At 38.2% G+C, this 18,397-nt stretch overlaps 1 pseudogene; it reads left to right on the forward strand.

Annotated features, from left to right (window-relative positions):
- The first annotated feature begins 3,652 nt into the window (after positions 1-3,652).
- LOC134377993 (protein canopy homolog 3-like) overlaps positions 3,653-18,397 on the forward strand; it is a 59,781-nt pseudogene continuing 45,036 nt past the window's right edge.

Here is an 18,397-nt window from a genome sequence, read left to right on the forward strand (position 1 = left end):
CATTTATATTTCATTTCACCTCAGAAAGTATTTTAGACAGCTCAAATAAAATGCATACATACAAATAAAAGCTAATAATTTATAGATGAAAATAATAAACCAAGACAAGGTAAAGATTATGTGTATTAAAAAATCACAGAGAAGCAAGCCATGATTCCTTGCTAAATTGAAATATAAATTTGGTCCTGAGCTTCCTGATAGTTGAAATAAAAAGAAGTTACAATGATTTTATTTTAGGAAAAACAAAATCTCTCCTAATACTTCAAAAGAAATGTTCTTGAGGGACTGTGACTCAAGATAAAATGGGAAAGGGAGTCAGAGAGTGCCCATCACCAGTGCTTTCTGAAATTTTGTCTCTGTTCCTCCCCATGCATATAAAAAATTCTTGTCATAAATATATCACACAATGAGAAAACTGCATGGTTGGATTCAACAAATTAGAAAAATGTAAGTTTTGTAAAAGGAGAATTAAAGGGATGTGATGTTGTGATGCATAAAAGCATTTTCCTTCATACGTCAGAAATGAAGAAAGACAGACCTAATTATTTTTTATTCTCTCTACATTGATATTATTTTATTATTCCTACTAACATCATTGTCAGCTGGATGAACTGGATTCAGTGAATTGGAGAGAAGTCATGTGGAAGTCTAATTTGTTCAAGACACAGAAATCCAGAGGCATTTCAACTACCAGAATCCAGAAGATATAAATCCACTTTTTTGTTGTACTTACTGATAAAGCAATCTTAAAATAACAGTATCTTAAATTTAAAAACACAGAGAAAATAATGTTGTGATTAGCATATTACCATAGATCACATGAAGCAACTTATAAAAGATTTTGTCTATGTACTAACAAAAACACCTTACAAATGCTAAAACTCTCCCCAAAGTCACAGTTTCTATAGTAAACATTTAAATATGTGTTAAAACTGATAACTCTCTAAAACAGCTACAGCTCTCCTGTCCCATATTGGACAACTGATGAGGAAATCACTGACGAAAAACTTTAAAAATATAACTTAGTGAATGAAACATCACCACAGTGGAGTCATGAATATTACCCAGACAAATGATAAAATATTCATTCCCTGTAATAAATGGGTGTGGACTTGCTGACTACCAGAAAATTGCCAAACACTGGTTTTGACTTAAATATACTTAAAAACTCATGTATATCGATTCATATAGATCAATTCTTCCACAATTTTCACTTGGAAAGTGAAATATGTGCAGTTAATTAGTTGAAAATAACAACTGTTGGTTCAATTAAATTCAGCCAATTTCATATTCTAGTGTTACCATATGTACATTTGTGTGAAGTAATAATTAAACTTATGTACAAGATTGCATATTTTGGAGCAAAGTAAACAAATTACATTATGACACATGGAAATATATCTAAAAATACACATATACTTTCACCTTTGAAAATTAAGCACAAAAGTCATAAGTGAATCCCTAATAAATGCCTGCAAAATTTTAAATTCAGTACTTGATTACGTGAGTATAAATTTGACCCAGCCATTAACAACTTCTGTGTTAAACTATGCACAATAGCAGACACAGGATACATTATTTACATGCATACATTGAAATTTGCATAGGTTTTTAAATATTATAACAGAAAAATATTAAATCAAATATTATGACTCATCTTTTTTTTGAGAAATATATTAAGAGTAGTCAGTAGCAAACAAAATGTCTCAAATTTTTCCCATACAGAATTATTTCCTAAGTGTTTTTATCTTCTCTCTTAATACCTTCTCAATGAAAAAAGAGAAGGGGGGGGAAGGAAAGAAAAAAAACCGGATAAGTACTTCTGTGCTCTAGAATCAGGAGGCAGGAGTTTCATTCACATCTATTTTGAGGGAAAAAATAACAGGCTCAAAGAATATTTCAAGTTGAAAAATGTACAGTCAGAGGAAATATTAACTGGCTGCTAGTGGGCAACTATCTTGACACTCACCTGTAGAAAAGCAGAAAATACTATTACTTCATTTAAGACTGCTTTGCACTTGGCACAGTATCTTAGAGAAAACAAAGTGCTTGACAAACACTGTCTTGGCTGGATCTCACAGCATCCCAAGGAAGCAGGCACAGACTCTTGTAAAAGAGCTAGTGATTAAGAGACTGGCTCGAGGTCAATCAAGAACAAAACTTAGTCTTGGGGGTCATGCTCTCACCTGAAACTGATGTGATAAGGTGTGATGAGTTTCAATTATGAAAGCAAAGTAGTAATATAGCCATTTTTTTCTCGTTTGATATCTCTTCTCTCTTTTTCTTCTTTTGGTTCATTGTACAGATTATCCTTTAAAAAAAGAAATTTGGCCATCAAAATAACTTATGCACACAGCACATGTCACATGTGTACAAAAATACTTAGATGCAAAGTTTACTGCTAGAAGAAATACACTGAGCATGACAACTACTTGAAGTTCACATAAGTGTAATTTTACTTTTAAATATGCAAATATGTGTTACTAAATACTGTTTTCATTATGGTATAGCCCACTTTCAATATAGAACTCAATAAAGTTTATAAAATTCATATGAACAACAACAGATGAGTAATCCAATTCAAATCAAATAAACAAATAACTATAGAGTACCTATTTGCAGGATACTGTGATGGAGAAGCTGCAGTCGTTTTTAGCCAGGGCTTTACTCCAGTCCTTTCTCGACAGATAGAATACATAGGTAGATATGTATAGATAGATAGCCTACATGTATATCACCTATATCTATATTCTTCTATGCAGGTACTTCATCCAACCTCCACTGGAGATACCTTGAGTGACTTTATTATAGAAGTTCACAATAAAGATGATTTACATACAGAACTCACATATTTCTATTCTTGAAAGCGATTTTCTTTCAGAAAGAAAAAAAAATGACAGTGCCACTGGCAGTCTGTGTTTTGGAGCAGAATAGAAACTAACTTGTTTCAGAAACCTGGTGTTTTGGCAAATTTCTTAAGAATAAAAATACTCAGGACTGTGAATGTACCAACCTGAGCGTTGCCTGGTTAGGCACTTTAAAGCAATGTTCTAAAAGGAAAGGCCTCAGCTTGAACAGTTAATAGTGCTACAACGTGTTTGTGCAGCTGTCTTTCACATAAAAACTTTCGCCAGAAAAGGCGTTTAAGTTGAGGGTAGGGATTTAGATGACCTACAAAAGTAGTGCGTCCAGTGATCTCATTTTCGTCAACTCATTATAATAATAGTAATTTAAGCACCCCATCTCCCTCGACGGACTCCCACTTTGCCATACAGCTCTTGCCGGACTTGACCTGCCAGGATCGGGGTCCCACCGCTGAACTCCGAGCGGTTTGTTGCTAGTGGATCAGGGCGGGTGTGTTGCCGGAGTCCCGTCCTATTGGCTACACCTCGGGGACTGGCCGGGCTTTCCGACACTTGATTGGACGAAACTGCCCTCTGTAGGCCGAGATCATTGGAGGGCGTTGGAGCCAGGGGGCGGAGCGGGTTCCCCAGGATTCTTGACCGAGCGCGCTCGTCCTCGGAGCCGGGCACGGGGCGCAGGACCGGAGCTGCGCGAGTGGCCGCGAAGGGAGGGTCTCCGCGCCGACGGGGTGTCGGGGGTGGGGGGCAGTGCGGGTCTGGGGTTGATTGCCGGCCGCGTCTCCCGGAGACAGTCCCGGCTTTCCCCCGGGGGTGGCCGCTCCGAGACAGCATCTGTCAACGATCTTCTTCTCTTCTCCAGCCGGGCCGGGCGCCACCGGCGGCGGCCGAGGGAACGCGGGACCCGGCGTGGTGAGCCCATTAGCTGTCAGGAGAGCGGCGAAGCGGCCCGAGGGCGGCGAGAGACACACAAAGAACGCGGTGGGCGGCGACGGCGAAGGGGGGTGGCCAATTCGGGACGGCAACTCCGTGCCGCCCCCGCTCGTGCCACCGCTGTCCTGGCTTGGTCCGCGACCGCGGAGACAATGCGGCCGGGCTCGGCCCCGCGCTCCGTCGGCTCCAACTTGACCGTCTCCCGGCTTGCCCAGCCCCCTCCCGGGGAAGGGGCGCCCCCTCGCTCCCACGGCCGGCGAGGGAAGTGGGTGCGCCGCCGCTGAGCCGGGCAACTTGCGAGCCGGGAAAAGTTTGCGGCGCCTCCGCGGGGCGGCGCGGCCCGGCCCGCCCCTCGCGTCCGCGGTCACCGCCGGTGACTTTCTCGAGTCGTCGTCCGCCGGGGCCAAGGCGTGGCCGGCGGGGAGTGCGGGAGGGCCGGAGTCCGTCCGAGGGCTCCCACGGCCTGGGCTGCGGGTGAGTCGGCTTTGGGCGCAGTGGGGTAGCTGAGCTTGGGGAGAAGGCGCGGACAGAGCCTTTAATACTTTTTGGAGCAGGCGGGGAGAACAAATGAAAGTGCGGTAGCTTGAGAGGCACTGACGTGCCACTGACTTGTGAACCGTATCCGTGGGAACCCTTCATGGGCCGGGACTCCCGGGGGCCTGGCAGGGGGGCTGGAAAGGTTTAGAAGGTCGCGGACCAGCCCGGCCTGTAACTGGTTCTGCTTGACCTTGGACAAGTGACTTTACCGCTTAGATCTCATTGTTTGTGATATATGGGGCTGCAGCTACGTGATCTATGGTGTCTTCCAGTTTTTAAAATAACGTCTTTGAGATTTTGTGGCGCACTAGTTATGAAGCTGTGGGTCAGGATATATTTACATGCGCCGGGATTCACCTTTCAGCCTACTCAGAAGTAACTTTTAAGCCTGATGTTTTAAAATACTAATAGGTGAAGGTTTTCTTTAGTGAAAAGTAAATGACTCATTGCTTATTTTACGATTCTTAAGACTGGTCCACTTTGCTGCAGCATTTTGAGTCCTAGGGTCCAGGCTGGGACAGAGAGCCAAGCCCGAGGCTGAAGTAGCAGGTGCACCCAGAGTTCTGGATTCAGTTTAAGGGTAGAACAAGACATTTATTATGCACGGGAGAGAGTAAACAGGGCAGGTGTTTTTCGTTTTATTTTCTGTATTGCTTCTTTCTGCTGAAAACTTTTGCCGGGTTGGGGGTGGGGCACTGGGAGAAGGAGCTCTTCTGACAAAGAAGGAAAAGAAGATGTCACTTATAACCAAAGTGAAAAACTAATATAAATCTTCCTTACAGGAAGAGTAACACATAATGCAAGTACATCTTGATCTAATTTTAATGAAGGATTGAAAATAGCTACTGTGTTCAGTATCACTGACGCCAAGACAGCTCACTTACATAATCTTTGGGATGTGTTAGTGGCATGAATAATTTTGCTAAATAATTAATGTTAATGGTTCGGTCTGACAATGGTATTAAAATATTGTCATCTCTGTGTTGCAGAACAGTGGTGTGTTATCTTTTGGTTATCATAACCTGCGTTTTTTTCATGAAAAGTAAACATTTTCCGTAACCAAAGTTCTCTTAAATATTGCATGTATACTTGGTCAGTAGTGTATACAGGAGAAATTATTTTGTTCTCTGAGTGATAAAGTCCTCCAGTTTTCTCACCATTTCATGAGAGTGCCTTTTAGATGTCAGGTGCTCCACTGGACATTTTCTCTTCTCATGGAAGAAAATATTTTTATAGCAACAAAAGTTGAACTTACTTTTTTTATTTGAACATCCGTTATTATAAGTAAATAACAAATACTTGCTAAATAAAATACACTGTGCTCAGATAATAATAATTAAAATTCCATCTTGCCCATTTTTAAAGAGAATTATTATTATGCTTTTAGTGGACAGAAAGAAGGTATCAAAGAAAAAACTGGTAGAAAAACTGAGTTTAGTGCCAACATTTATCCTGAAAGTACATGCCTTAAAATAGGGATATGCATTTGGAAAGAGACAAAGACAATGGATAGGATTTCTAGGAGAAAGACAGCAATATTGATTTAACATAATACATTTTTATGACCTAGTTTTGTTTGACGAACAGGAACCTTTGGAAAGGTATGTTTCTTAAATAATCAGTAGCTGTTGGCATTGTGATTGAATGTTTAATTAAATGGCCTAATCATAACCGTAATATTTCACTTGAGTGCTGTCTGATTTTTAAACTTAGCATGAAATAAAGTAAAATAGAAATAAAAATTTAAAAATAGTATGAAATAAACCTTTCAGTTCAGTTGCATAGAAGTGTAACTTTTGAAATCAACTATATCAGCAGTGAAAAAAATTATCTCCAGTCTTACACTAAATAATTTTAAGCACCAGAAATAGTCTTGCCAGGAGGGTCTTCACTCTAGACAGGTACTGTGAGTAGGAGAGAACCAATGTGGACTACAGTAAAATATGCTGTTATTCCCAAGGGGCCTGTGTGTAATAGTCTATTTGGTGATATCAGGAAAATACTAAGGCCTCAATATTTGCAAACCTGGAAACCTCCAGAACTGACCACTCAACCTAGAACCTAGTATTGATATTTGAACAAGCTGTCTTTAGGCTATATGCTCTCCATGCGGATTTGGTGGTTGGGCGTAAGAGGTTAGAATAGTGTATTTCATTGTAGTCCTAGACCACCTGTATCAGAATCACCTGTAGTACTTGCAAAACTTCACATTCCTGGGTGCCTCCCACTCTTACAGAATCAGAATGTCTGTGAGCAAAACCTAGAATCTGTATTCTTAACAAGCATATTTCAAAATGAAAGTTAATCAGACTGAGAATTAGTTCTAAGAATTAGTGTTAGAGTTGTCTTGCCAACGTTGTGATGGCAAGTGTTGCTTTCTTCTAGGAATATTAAAAAAGCTCCCTAGATTCTCACTGCTCTGATCACTCCTTACAGCAGAAGACCTGTTGACCTTATCTCTTAGTTGAGCCCTTTGGCCAGGGAGGCCCTAATGAACCACTTCTGCAGGCAAACCGAGGTACCTCCTGCAAGCAGAGTTAAGGCTGCTTTGGAGCACAAGACCCAACAGACCACGGTTCACAGACCCCTCCTATTAGTGGAATACTTCCACTATCCTCCCCAGCCTGTTGATGATTTGTGTGAGTGGCAATTCCTGTCTCTTCCCCCTCTTCAAGTAGGGAGACAAGGTTCCAAGCAAATGATTGGGAATAGACCATATGGTATAGAAGGCCTGAGAGAGAACCAAACATGAATGCTGTATGGAGAGCTGTCGCCTCAACACGCTTTAACACTTAACATTTCAAGATTTTGGTCCTAAATCTGCTAATGTGGCAAGCAAGTGTGTGGCTAAACCCAGGACCCCTGACTTCTATTATCAAAACTTTCATCTACAAACTCGTATAATGGTTCCAATATTCTCTGTAGGCATAAAGTCCCTGACACATAAGTGAGGTTTTTCATGTTTATTAAATAAAAAATGGAAAGAGTTTAGGAGAGATTTAAAGCATAGGCTGAGGAGTTTGCAGACCTAATTCCAATCCTAGCTTGGCCATTTACTGCCTTGATGGCCTTGAGCTGTGTCCTTGACTCTCTAAGCTTCAGTCCTTTCTTTGAAAATGAGGATAATAGTACCTGCCTCATAGGAGATGTTTGGAAATTATGTAAGATTACAAATTAAAATACAGCTAATAATTCACACAGTACATACTATATGTAGCTTTTAATTAATTATAGTAACTTTTCCAAATTTCTTTTTTAGCACTGTAGAGTTGCTGTAGAAGAAGGAAAAGAAGAAGACAACACCGGAGGAGATAAGTAATGCTAGACACAATGGAAGGTCACACTACTAAATAGTAATTGTTGAAGAGGGAGAGGAGAAGTATGTGGACTGCAGTGCCAGCTAATAACTTGGGTTTCATCATATATCTGTCTGGCTCAGGTGCTGTCTCCTCTGCCCTCCTCACCATTTGTATCACTTTATTTAGCACTTAATTATATACTTTCTTGACATACTTTAAGAAACACTGATTATGTGGTCTGACTCAAAGTTTTAGTCTTTTGGATTTTAGTATCACTGATCCTCAGCCTTGCAGGGGTTTAAGGATGACACCTGTTTCTCCCATTGGGATCTAGCTTTTAGAATTGTTATGGGGAAGAGATTTCTTTCTATGATTCTGTAGGAATAGATGCGGAATTCAATTCTAGAGACACTTTTTCAGAGAAATGTATGCCACCAAGACATGGGGACATGGTCTGAGAGGCCCCTGCCCCTAGACTTTTAACACTACCTTTGCTTTCTAGAACTATTTATGCTTGTTAAAGCACTTTCTCTCTCATCAGCTCACTTGTTCCTTACAACAGTCCTATAAAGTATTACTAATATTACTAGACAGACTCCTATGAAGCACCTCAAAGCTTTCTGTCTCCCCACTTCCATTTTCCCTTGCACACCTATCGCTAGGCTAGTCTAGGCTAGTCTTTGCTTTCATCAAGTCAGTTTTTAAAAACAAAATCTTTTAATCTATTAGTTCCCACATCAAATTGACTCTCTCCTGCCTGCTTTATAAGGTGTCCTTAAAACCAGAGTTCCATCCTACTATAAACACTGTCTCTCCATAGTTCCAGGCACATGGCAAACTCACTACTTTGCATTGGCCCATATTGCTTCCCTCATTAGTGATGCCTCCTCTGGAACTACCCAGATTCTCTTCATTCTTCAATTTCCAACTCTTCCTTGGAGCCTTTCCAGATTATTAACATCTTAAGGATGCTGCTTTCCTTCGAATTCTTATGGTAGCTACAGCTATTTGGTCACTTATAACCTGGTCTTAAAGTCCTAATGAGAAAAAAGAAAAAGTATATGATGGATTTGATATAGAGAAGAAAGCACTGGACTTGAGTCGGTCTTAATACTTCTAAGGAGCTATGTGAGCCTACACAGGTTGCTCTACCTTTCTGGATCTATGCCTCCTGGTCTGTGAATGGAGAGGATTGGGTCAGATGATCTTGATGGTCCCTTCTCATTCTGAGATTCTAGGACAACTTGGTGTTGCTTACCTGGGATAGGATTGGGGCTCTTAGTATGGAAATGTCAGTTATGGGTACTCAGTGCCTTCAGGACTTGTTTTATTCCTGAGATTTCTAATGCTAACCTTGGCAATTTTCAAATGCCATGTACCTTTTCTGGCAAACTAGTTAACCACAAGAATTCAGGGACGGTTAGTGGGGTACAGATTAGGTATCAGGATGACATGTATTAAGGACAATAAAGCATTATTCTTGGGAATGACTTCCTATGGTAGAATAAATAAGGTCGGCTGCTTTACCAGTCTTAGGCATCTATGATTTACTTTGCATTTTATTTTCATTGGATAGTGTTATATAATAATAGTTATATTTGATGTTTTCTTTTTAGTCATAACTTGGAAAACATTAACATAGTCAAAACTCTAGGGTAAATCTATAGTAATATGGTTGTAGACATGTTATAAGTCTGCATATATATGTAAATATATCACATGCACATTACGTTTAAACTAAGAGGAATACCCCTGAATTATGAAGTGCTATTATACATTGACTGGACTTAAGAATATCTCTTTAAAGTGTGTTGACATTTCATTGACCTTTGAAAGTTCATTCTGTTAATCATACTCAGAGTGCTAAAGCTATGGTTGACTGCTCTGATGTTTTTACATTCAGTCGTGCTTAGCATATAAATTCTTCAGTGTAATTGCTACTTATTTAGCAGGTTTCCTTTCTTCTCTGAAAATGTGAGTTGTACTTGTGTTTTTGTCTTTTTTTTTTTTTAAGTTTGCTTCAGGCTGAGTAGAGTTTGAATTGAAATGCTTTCCTGTCATTAGTTATATGGGTTGTCGCTTCTTAATATAGAAGAGATGGAAATTTCTTGCTTAAATAAAGTCCTGTACTTTTCTTCTTCAGAAGTTAGAATTCTTTAAGTTACAATGCTAAAATTTAGACAAGCTTAATACTTCAAAACTCTATATTTTTTAACATAATAAACTTTTGGAAATCTGTCAGTTCCATTTATGGAGATTAAAACTACCAGTGTTAATACTTTTTATTAAAGAAGGATTCAAAGAATCTGTTTTCATAAAAATTCTTGAATTGCCTGAGTGGAACTTTATTTTATTGTAAACAAATTCTTTGTTAAAAAAAAAAAATTGGGCTGACCCCGTGGCTCACTCTGGAGAGTGCGGCGCTGGTAGCGCCAAGGCCACGGGTTTGGATCCTATGTATGGATGGCCGGTGCACTCACTGGCTGAGCATAGTGTGGACCACACCCTGCCGAGGGTTGAGGTCCCCTTACCGGTCAGAAAAACATAAACAAAAAACAAACAAAAAAATTAAAAGTTAAATGTTTTTCTTTTTTAAATCTTAACATTTTATTAATGTCACCTAGAGAACATCTTTTGAAATGTTTAAACATTTCTGGGTCTTAAATTTATTAAATCATTCTATGGAAGTACTTTTTAATATGGTTAGCTGTCTTACAGGTTTCTAAATTGAGATTTCTAATGGCCAGGTAAAAGTAGCTAAACTTTTTGCTAAATTTTCATTGAAAAATAAAAACATATAATACTAGTTTTTGGCAATTTATCTTTGAGACTTCAGACATGTTTTTGGAACATTTGTACCTTAAAAATAATTATTAAATGGGGAAATTAATTAATATGTAGACCAGTGTTCATTTTCAAGAGGTAGTCTTACACTTTGCAAATAGGTAGCTTGATATTTGAAATGTAGTCTGCTCTGTGTTTTGATCTCATTTACCATTTACCACATTACAAGCATGGTAGATAGTCCCATTGTCATAAACCTTGTATTTTCTCATCATCATCTCCCTCAGTATTGTCCTATCTTTTTTCTTCTGTCTTTTTCTCTTGTTATAGCTGTCCTTTTCATTTCATTATAGCCCTACCTCCTTTTCTCTTAAGCATTTAACTTCATACTCTGTCCTTTTTCAGAATATACAGTAAAACATCTTAAATAATATTATCTAAATAAAACCTAAAAAAGGCAAATGACTGCAGTGCTGAATAGTCAGATACAAGATGTCCTAGACTAAATGTAAACTCTCACACTTCCATTTTGTAAGCTGTGATTTCAGCAGATAAATAGATGTATTTCGTCCTTAATAATTAGTTCCTCAAGACCAGGACTGACTAAATACAGAACTTTAAGATAAAGCCTGGTTCCTTAGGAAATCTTTCTCAATTCTTGGTAATTCTCCTGGGGCTGATGATACATTGACAAAATCAGTATATTCACTATTCTTTTCTGTTTGAAATCTGCTTTTCCATTATAAAGAGCTCAATGATAAAGAGCTCATTGTCATAGAATCTGGATGTACATATTCACAGATTATTTTATTTTCATGTTATTTAACAAATTCTCATACTTTGATGTCCCAAACACTGTCTTAAATACTTTATAACTACTAGTTTATTTAATCTTTTTAACTCTATAGTTAAGAATTACCTTCATTTTACAATTGAGAAAACAAAGGTACAGAGCTTTATTTTATGGTAGGGCCTTAAGTGAGGGGAGACTGATAGGTGTAGGCAGAGTAGATAACTTAATAGTAGTTTTAAAAAGCAATGAAAAGATGTGCTAGAGTTGTGGCAAGATAAGTCTACTTAGAAAGAATCCACACTCAGCTGGGCCCAGGTTTGAAGAGCAATATGTTCTGCTTCTCAATTTTAATTAAGCCTTTGGGCTCTAGAGGTAAAGGGTAAACTTTTCAGGAGACACTCATCAGGTTTCAGCTGCCTCTTTGGCCTGGTGAGGTGGGCTCTACAGGCTCCTGTGATTCTCATGAGGCTGCTTATCTTTGCTCTTAGCGTTTCTTGGCTGGCTGTTTGGCCTTTGGAGGGTTTAACTTCTCTCTCAGCTGGAAGCTTGAGCGTTCCACTTTTTCCCCAACCTTCACCCTAGCCCACTTCATCTCCCTCCTTGCCGTTTTTGTATTCCTTTGAATAATTAAATTTAATAGTGTTTGTGTATGTGTATTGTATGGAATTTAGAGGTTGATGTTAAGCAACAAACTTAAAGGACAAAACTATCTTTTCTGTTGTAATTGGGGATGAAAGCAGATGGGAGAGCAGCTAAAAGAAAGGAAAGTGACATCATGGAACAGAAGAGATATATTGAAGGGGGAAAGGATAGTAGAAAAATGAGGGGAGAGAATTACTAATTTGCCTTACACCCACCCTTCCTCCCCAACTTCACAGTAACTGGCATTGTCATTCTGTTTTGCCTGACATGGGCTTCACCAGGGAGTTATGTGTTGTGGGAGTGGAAAACTTCTCCCTTTTGGGTTTTGAAAGTTGGGTGTGCTGCTTTAAGATGCCACTGGTAACTAAGTAATATTTGTTTATACTGGATATTTTTCTCTGTAGCCTTTGTGGGTGGGGCTTATAATACAAACAATACTCTTAGCAGAACTGCAGGTACTCCATTGCTGTGTTTATTTTATTACTTAAAAAACTGCCAGAGCCCTAGGACTTCTGAGCACACTTAGAAAATACCAGAGGCAATTGTAAGAATAGTTTCAGAACGAAAGGAAAAATAAGAAGAAATGTTAAGACTTGCATGTTTTAGAATACTAACCAATGTGGTGGATTTTTAAAAAATTAATGTTCCAAAGACTCTAGTTAGAGTGGTTCATTTCATCAATTAGAATTTTTTTAAAGCGAGTGTAAAGTATTCTTTTATATAAGTCCTCTTTTCTTGATAGATAATCTAGGTAAAATAAAATAGTGGCACTTTTGTTCCATAGAATGTAAAACTAAGGTTAGAGTAAGAATTCTTATGGGAATTTAGGAGTTTTTGGATGTTCCTCACATCATCTGCAATGACTTTTCTTGGTCAGATCACAGTTCTCAAAGCATTCCCCACTGATTTATGATTGTATTGAGACCGAATAATTGAAATTGTTACTCTTAAGAAAATCCAAGATAGATGATCAATCTTAAACTTTCTGACAATTCATTTTATGGTCCCCTGAAGACTCTCTTTTTTTCCTGCTCTCCGTAGAAAGGTAGATTATTCATTAGCATTTATGAAGAACACTCAATTTAAATAAAATGTTGAGCTAGTCTAAATGGTAAAAGTGTTGATTTGAAGAAATTTATTTCTAAGTAGTTCATTTCCCAGGTAGAGAAGCATGATATTACCAGGTTTGGTTAGATCCCCATCTGTGAAATAAAGTAAACTGAATATTTTTTTCTTGATAATGGATGGCAATAATATGCTGTTCCAACATTAGAGGACTCACTAATAAATTACCCTTAGGGAATGAAAAGAAAGGGAAAAAGGTAGCTTTTCTTTCTTATTTGTTCCTTTTTCATTTATCCTTTTTCCCCACTTGTGCATCCTTTCCTATAATTAGGGAAATATTATTTTTCTCCACTATTCTCCCCAGTTTGTGCATCCAAGATTGGCACCACACCACGTTTTTCTGGAGGCAGGCAGAAATGGAACCTGGGCCTGGAAGCTAGTGGAAACCACCTTGTGCTTTCTCAGACTCTTTCTCACCAGGGGCAAAAGGAGCAAAACAGAAGTTGGTGGTCTGTTGCTGTTTCATCTGTGGCTGCCCTGTTTGGTTGACCTGATCTTTTTAACCTCCATTCTTAATGCTTAACTCTATAAATGAAATTAGGGCCAGTCACACTGTATTTCCATCATCAGCTATCCCTAGTGGTTCAAATTTAGCACAAACCTGCTGTGAGTACATATTAATTAGGTGAATACAGTAGAATGCAATCATAACATTAGTTTTTTTAATAACTATTCTTTGAATAGAAGTATGATTTTTATCTTATGATTTTACAGTTATTTTGTTGAAAATCTAGAAAATCCTTACATGAGCAGCAACTATGAGCTGCTGATAGACCAAAACAGTTTAAGTCAAATCTTAACTTGCAGTAAAACTGACGAAAGTGTCTTTGATTTAGAGGTACAGTGGACTTTTTCAAGTTAAGTTGCCCATTCTCTAATGGAATGTTGTAGAGATCTTGCAACCTGATTTAAAGGGTGAACTCTGACTACGATTTTTTGTCCCTATTTTCTGTATGCTGTGTCACCATTTGCCTTAGGTATAAGGTAAATGAGCCTCTTTCCTTTTGCTGCTTTCAACCCTTGTGCTCATGCCAAACAATATTGGAGACAATTAAGTTCTTCTGTAGAATGCTTTATAAGTCAGCTACTAAGTAAACTCCCAAACTGTTTTGTAGTCCTGCTATTTTTAAAAATGTATGTGTGTGGGAAGTGATGTTGAATGAATTCAGAGTAATTGGTCGTTCTTGTATTAAGAAAAATCACACTAGTTAAGAGAAGTCTGCTTCTTGATTTATCCATGTTTAATTTTAAAAAAAATTCTAACCCTCCCTCATTTCAGTTCCCACTCTACCTCATAAATTCAAGCAATGAAGGAATTAGAGTCATTGGATTTTATAGCTGGAAGGATTTTAGAGAGAATCTGATTAACCCTCTTATTATAATTGATGAAATTGATGTCCATTGTGGTCAAATGAGATCATGGTACTTGTTTAAAAGCCCAAATAACGTTTGAGTTTGTTTCCATTAGTAGATACTGTGCTGTTCCATCTGTCCTAACATGGTCAAAATCAGAAGGGTAATAATTAGGAAAAATAACTGATATGTGTGGTACTTTCTTGTATGTACCTCAGTCATCTCCCAAAGAGCTCTATGAGGTATAGGTATAGCAGTTTTCATTCACAGAGAAAACAGTCTCTTTTTTTTTTTTTTTTTATGAAATCCTTATTCCTCAAAACTACATTTTAAATGTACTGTACCTCACAAATATGTACAAATAAATGTTAAAATATTTTTGAATAATTAAAGAAACCCAACAAACTACATTTTACACCCACTCAAATTTCCAGCTTGTATTGCCAGACAGCAAAAGGCTAATCTTCTGTGTTGTTTCCCAGGAGGGCAAGAGGACAGCTTTATGGATGCCCAGGGCATGGAGCTGGACCTCCTAGACTTGTTCTAAAAGTCATCCCAAGTTTCTTGGCCAGCAGAACAAGGGCAGCTGAGTTTGAAATGCTTAGATGGGAAAGTGCTTTTCTTCATTCCCATTGATAACTCCTGAGCCAGGTGCTGTAAACGAGAGATTTGTGCAGTAGCTTAGGACGGAAGACGGACAGTTGCTGGGAAGTTCAGGACCGGGGCAGGCACTGGGGCTGCCTGACTAGCCTATATTTAGGGCAGATGCCTCTTTCTACTCCTTAGAAGAAAAAAGGGCCACTTGATCACAGACCCAAGTCAGTGTGCCCAGACAGAGCCACATTTCTGAGGCCTGACCGACTGGGGATCGGATGAGGCATTGGCTATAGTTTACATCATGTGGCCATCATAACTTTCCTGGGTTCTAAATCAGCACAGGTGGAGAACACCATGTCTTTCATAGGCAGCTCCATGTCCATGCTGCTTTCCATCAAACACAGCCATAATGACTGAGATCTGATAGTACAGAGAGGGTTTTACCAGATTCTGGGGATGCCAAGATGAATGAAACACCATCCTTGACTTCAAGGGGCTTACAATCTAGTGGCCCAGATAGATGTGAAAGGTACTCACACTCATACTAATGGAATGACAGAAGTAAATCGTAACTAAATGCCAGGAAACAAAAAAGAAAGAAGGAAAAGGCTTATAGTGAGCCCACCAGTTTGCAAAGTGCTTTCACATAAATATGTCTACTTAGCAAAGTAAACGTAGGGTACCATTAGCAGTACGGGGCTGCTGAGCTCAGCCAGCCAGGCTGTTACATGTTTGAGGTGTAGTTACTGTTTCCACAGCATCAGCCCAACCTTCCTTCCATGTCTCTCCTCTGGACCAAGTTTCAAGCCCCACCTTGTTTGACTGACTGATCATGCTGACTGATCAATCCTAGGTGTGCCCAAAGACCATCCTTGGGTGTTGGGTCGAGATGTAGTGTCTGCTGAGAAAACAGTCTCAGTGAGGGTAAGAAACCTGTCCAGGCTAGTCATCTGTCAAAACTGCCCAGTACTCCATGTCTTCCCACCTTGCAGAAACATCAGCTGGTCTCAAGACAATTGTCAGACCACAGGATGGGAAATCACATTTTCATACCAAAGCTCTGGTTTTAAACTTGGATCAATTATTAACTTCTGTTACTATGTCATTGCTTTTTAAAGGGAAAAAAGTACTTTTTAAAGAGCTGTGACTCTTAAATTTTTCCAAAGAAAGATGCTCAATAATTGTAAATAAGATGTATTTTTAAGAATCTCCTCATCAACATTTAAAAAATTCAGCCAGTATATACTGAGCATCTACTGTATGCAAGGAACATTATGCGGTGCTACAGTAGATACAGTAGTGATTGAGACAGATTCATGGCCTTCAGGGAAGAGGTTTATGCAGTCTTTTCTCTTTTCAAAGATTTACCTAGATAGGGAACTGTTCATAAGAAATATCTTGGTAGGTCTGTATTACTCTTGAGATTTGAAAGGTATTATTTCCTATGTCTGAAGTGGGTCAATTAAAAAAATACATTTCTATTGAAGTATTCACATTAAAGAAAATTTGTAAATTACCAAAAAGTAGAAAGAAAAAAATAATTAATTTTTAGCATGGTAATAATTGCATCATACATACAATTTTTTTCTTGGCTTTTCTTTAACTTGATGGGATATCTTATGTTCTGTGTCATTGCATAGCTTTGTAAACATGTTTTAATGATTACTTAATTTCAGAATGAGTCAGTTTGTAAGTATATTAGTAATCTGGTCTTTTTATGGCAATTATTGTAATTTCACACAAAGTGATTAATAAGAGACTCTAAACTAACCTTGGCTTTAGAAATCCTTTCTAAAATTAAAAATAAAATAATGAATTCAGTATTAGATTACAATACTTTCTAACCTTTTTTCTAAGAGCACTAAAATCACTTAACTTGCTTAAAACATTGATAAAAAAAACTCAACTATGTACATTTGACTTAAATTAGAAATTGATATTTTTTAATTGTGAAATTTATAAATGAAATATGTATTTTTTAAAATGTAGTTTCCGTTGCAGAATTGTGTTCCTCTAAAATACTTTTTCTCATTATTTTGAAGGTATAGTAAAAATCATGCTGAATTTTTGTTGTTCGTGGAATTTAATCTAATAGCTTTGACTTTTAAAAAAGGCTATTTGAATTCTGAATTCCTCCACATGATCGTTTCAATGAAATTCATCTTCAAATCACCAAGTGTCCCTTTAGAAATAAGATGCTTTATTTCAATAGGACTGGGACATATTTCTTGGAGAGGTTCTCCTTGTGAGGAGACTAATGGAGCAGGAGCCCCTGAGGAGGGAAGAGCTGAGACAACAGGTGGTCTGAGGGAGGAGACTGGGAACTGCTGACAGCCTGGTGCCTGAGGGGAGGCAGGGAGGAGTTGGGAGGAAAGTCCCTTATTAGCCTGGAGGCTGGGATGCCCTGACCCTCTGGAATCCCCCCTCCCTAGTGAGAATGCCAGCCAAAGTAGAAGAGGAGGGGCTCCTTGTAGATGGGAGTGAGGGGGAGAAAGTAGTGCAATAACCAAAAAGCTTTCTGATAAATTTTGAGAGCACCTGTGTGGGGAACCCTAGCTTATATAGTACATCAGTATTATCTTAAAGGAGAGTTTGGTAAGTGAATAAATATATAATGAATGAGTGAGTGACTGAATAAATTGCTTTTAACACCAAAGGATCTGGATATTTGCTTCTACTCTTAAAAGTTTTCGTTAACTTTTTATGCCTAGTTTACAAAAAAAAACCCACAATTTTTATTGAACTATTATTAACTATTTATTCCAACTCATACTCTCTCCTACTCCACAAGTGATTTAGAAAAGTTTACAATAAACAAAACTCCAGAATAGGAAAGCGAGTGATGGATGTGATTTCATTTCTCCGTGCCTGGTGTCCTCATCTGTGTGATGGTGATGATCCTAGCACCTTTATCTTGCTGTGTCAGGGATAAAATGAAATGATGCATAGACATTGCTTGGCATACAACAAATACTTAGTTTAGGTTGTATTAAAATTAAGGCTATAAATAAGAGTGCACACACTTAGTACCTTAATTGTCAATTTATTTTCACTACCATTTTATTAGAGAATGCTAATTGAGCCGTTACTTATATGCATTTCTAGAGGAGAAGAGATTTACTCTTTATAATTCTGTGAGCTCTATACTGTACAAGATAAGGCTTTTCTTCTTAGAATTGAGGTCCTTAGCAATCTTTCATGTGTATATAATCCATAGGATCGTGTTCTCAGTAAATTCCTACAGCCTTCATTCATTTCCACAAGGCAAAGACCAGGCAGGTCTGTATTTGTATTAATTACAAGGAAAGGTTCATTATTATCATCTTTAGCAAGCAATATAGTGAGAATTAGAAACTCTTGAATTGAGTTTAAAACTGTTGACTACAAAGTGTAAATGAATGAATCGGAGGTGAAGATTAATTTTAAAGGGCAGAATTTTGTCTATACATTTATGTCACTTCCATTTCAGATCA

Source organism: Cynocephalus volans, chromosome 5, assembly GCF_027409185.1.
Source record: "Cynocephalus volans isolate mCynVol1 chromosome 5, mCynVol1.pri, whole genome shotgun sequence".
Classification (NCBI taxonomy): Eukaryota; Metazoa; Chordata; class Mammalia; order Dermoptera; family Cynocephalidae; genus Cynocephalus; species Cynocephalus volans.